The sequence below is a fragment of the Kogia breviceps genome, chromosome X (genome assembly GCF_026419965.1).
Source record: "Kogia breviceps isolate mKogBre1 chromosome X, mKogBre1 haplotype 1, whole genome shotgun sequence".
NCBI lineage: Eukaryota > Metazoa > Chordata > Mammalia > Artiodactyla > Physeteridae > Kogia > Kogia breviceps.
The window spans coordinates 124,427,528-124,431,244 of record NC_081330.1 but is presented as its reverse complement, the minus strand read 5'-3'; the positions used below and the strand labels follow the sequence as shown (position 1 = coordinate 124,431,244).

The following is a 3,717-nucleotide window of genomic DNA, read 5'->3' as shown; positions in this document are numbered from 1 at the left end:
TTTTTCTCTCACGATTTTGTTTTCTCTCAGTAGTCTTCATTTATTCTCACCCTTCTTTTTCTCTGTCGATTCTCCATTCTCTTTTAAAGTTCTGTTTTCTGGGGCTTCCCTGGTGGCTCAGTGGTTGAGAGTCCGCCTGCCGATGCAGGGGACACGGGTTCATGCCCCAGTCTGGGAAGATCCCACATACCGCGGAGCAGCTGGGCCCGTGAGCCATGGCCGCTGAGCCTGTGCATCCGGAGCCTGTGCTCCACAACGGGAGAGGCCACAACAGTGAGAGGCCCGCGTACCACAAAAAGAAAAAAAAAAATAAATAAATAAAATAAAATAAAATAAAATAAAATAAAGTTCTGTTTTCTGCCACAGCTCTCTCTCACAGTTTTCCATTCTCTCCCACAATTCCTTGTCACTCCCACAATTCTGTTCTCTCTCCCACAACTCTTTATTATAGGCCTTGACACAAAATTTTGTAAATTATGTCTTAAAGTGTGTATTTCTCTTACCTGTGAGTTTTCTGAAGTTGGAAAATAGAAAATAATATATAAAATGTATATATTAAGTTGTTTAACCTCTGTGTCTGTGCTGGTCACAATGCAACCTGCCCACAGGTGCCAGTTCAGACACTGTTTTATGAGATGAGCCTGTGCCAGAAGGGAAGGCAATTTCCTCCATCAATAAAGTCTTTTTCTATGAAAACAAAAAACAAGTCATCCTGACGAAACACTCTGCTGAGTGCCATGTGAGATTTACATTTTGGTATAAGCTTTCTGTCTCAGTTTAGATCAGTAACTGGTACTTCTTGGAGTGGCACTAGGGCAGCGCTGCCCTCTATCACTTCCAGTCTGGATCTTATTGTATAAAGGAGCAGTCGCTGAAGTGGTAAGAGGCCAGCATCTGGAACAACATCATTTATCCTACTGTACTTATGGAGCATCTGTGACATGCCAGGTTCTGTGTTAAGTGCTGGGAATACGAAAGTAAACATTCTGGACAAAGTCCCTGCTTGAAGGCCAGTCCCCTTAAGCAGGGCACAAGGTACCTCTCTGCTTGCTCAGAACCGTTTCTGCACTGGCCGTGGCCCTCTTCGTGGTACTCAGTACCAAAGCCAAGATGTCCATTGTGGGTCTGGGCACCTGAAGGTCTCCCCCAGGCAAAGTCAAGGAACCTGTGAAGGAGGCCACTGATGCAGATATCACCACATCGTGCCTGTGTCTGTCGGAAGGAGAATGAGATGGCGGAAAGCATCCGAAAGAAGGGTGTGAAGAAGGAGGACCTCCTCATCATTGACAAGTCATGGCCCCTCTTCTTTGAAAGAACCTAGTGAAGGAAACCTGCCAGAAGACCCTCAAGGATCTGAAGCTGGACCATCTGGACATTTATCTTAATCACTGGGATTATAGCCTCGGGATGACTTTTCTCCAAAGACAATAAAGGCAGTGTCCTCTCCAGTGAAATCACATTCTTGCCCAGGAGGCCATGGAGGAGCTGGTGGATTGAGGGCGTTGGTGAAAGCCATTGGAATCTCCAACTTCAGCGACCTCCAGATCAAAATACCCTGTATTTAATTTGCTTTAATTTAAATTTTTAAAGTGCAGTATAGTTGATTTACAATACTATTAAGTTCTGCTGTACAGCAAAGTGATTCAGTTATACATATATATACATTCTTTTTTACAAATATCCTTTTCCATTATGGCTTATTATAGGGTACTGAATATTGTTCTCTGTGCTATACAGGCCTTGTTGCGTAACCAGAAAAACTATTGAACAAGCCCGAAACGAAATACAAAGCAGTGAGTAACCAGATTGTCACTTGTACCTCATGCAGGAGAAATGGAGCCAGTACTGACACTCCAAGGGCATAACTGTCACACCATACAGTCCTCCAGGCTCTCCAGTGAAACCTTGGGCCAACCCACAGGACCCTTCCCTACTGGAGGATCTCGAGATTGAGATTGCTGCAAAGCACAAAAACTACAGGCCAGGTTCTCATCAGGTTCTGTATCCAACGGAATGTGGTTGTAATCCCCAAGTCTGTGACTGCAACATGCATTGTTGAGAAATCGTAGGCCTTGACTTTCAGATTGAATGACGAAGAGACGGTGGTCATACGCAGCTTCAGCAGAAACTAGAGGGCCTGCACCGTGAACCCTCTGTCTCATTTAGAGGATTATCCCTTCAATGCAGAATATTGAAGCTGAATCTCCTGATTCGATTGCCCGGCAGGTGTTCTCCGTTCACTCCACTGAAGTCTTAACTCCCTCCACCAGAGTCCTATTTTAGCCAAGCTAATCTGAGATCATATTGAGACTGGCCCTGCTGTAGGCCAGAATCTAGGCAGTGTTGTGTACCGGGAGCACATTTTCACAAGGAGATAGGATTCGCATACGCAAATTACAGTATTTTTCACTTATTTGATTTGATCGCCAGGGAACTCTGCTAACACTGAGAATATAAAGATTAAAAGAATAAAGAATAACGGTGCAAAAAAAAAAAATCCCTGCTCTTATGGAATTTACTTACTAGTAGACAAATAGGTCAACCCACCAATGAAGAATCCATTACACAAACAGATAAGTAATTTCAAAATGTGAAGCATCATGACAAAAATGAAGCAGCTAGTGTGACGGAGATTGAGGGGGTGGTGCTGCCGTCTCCTGGGATCTTGTTAGAAATGCTGAATCTCAGTGCCTTTCCCCCACGACCCCCGCTCTGTCCTCCCCTCCAAACCACCGAGTCCAAGCCTGCCTTGTAGCAGGCTCCCCAGGAGATCCATGTGCACAGTGCAGATTGAGAGCCCTCGATACAACCTCAGATGTGGCCATCAGGAAGACTTCTCTAAGCACGGGACGTTTTAGCTGAGACCTGACTCATGAGAAGGACCCAGCCGTGTAAAGATCAGGACAGGGTGTGGTCCAGACAGTGGGAACAGCAAAGGAGAGCTTCCTGTGATTGGATTGAACAAGGGCAAGGCCAGCGGGGCCTGCACGGGGTGAGTGAGGGCAGAACGTAGGAGAGGATGTGGGGACTGGAGCGTGCTGGGCGTCTTGGGGGGGGGTGGTTTGCATTTTCTTCTAAGTGAGATGTGAAGCCACAGGAGGGTTTTAAAAAGAACAGTTATTGACCTGACAACAGGGAGAATTTGCTTTTCTCAACTTCGCTCTTCACCACTCTCCAGTTATGTCTGGAGACCTTCACTTGACCCCCTGCCAGCGCTGACCTTGACCTTCACAGTCTTTGCTGAGGCCTGAATGCACGAAGCCAAGTTCCTAAGGCACAGCCGGTGTGCGTCCTTATAGCTCAGTGTTCCATTGGGGTCTGCCTGGGTTCACCAGGACTCCACATCGGTACACAGAGGGACCATGTCTGTGTCATGTCTCTCTCAAGGGCCAGGGCTGCCTCTCACTCTTTGAAATACAGTAAATGCCACTGTTCTTCAAAGGGATTTCTTGCCAATGAGGTTACATATTGCCAGGAATTATCGTTCTGTTGAACATTTTCAACACCGTTATGACAACTTCAGAGGACAGGCTATTGCGAATCAGTAAATCTCAATCTTTTGTTTGTAAATGGTAGTTCAGAGTCTCTTCCCAAATGCCTACAAAGAAAATTAATCTTTATTCATTAATTTATTTATTAATTTATTCATTTGAAGAATGCTCTAAGATTGTGGATACCTATCTTTTAATGTGGATCAGTCCCAACTTTTTATCTAAA

At 45.2% G+C, this 3,717-nt stretch overlaps 1 pseudogene; it reads left to right on the top strand.

Annotated features, from left to right (window-relative positions):
• The first annotated feature begins 591 nt into the window (after positions 1–591).
• Positions 592–2,195, top strand: LOC131748233 (aldo-keto reductase family 1 member B10 pseudogene; annotated as a pseudogene).
• The last annotated feature ends 1,522 nt before the right edge of the window (positions 2,196–3,717 follow it).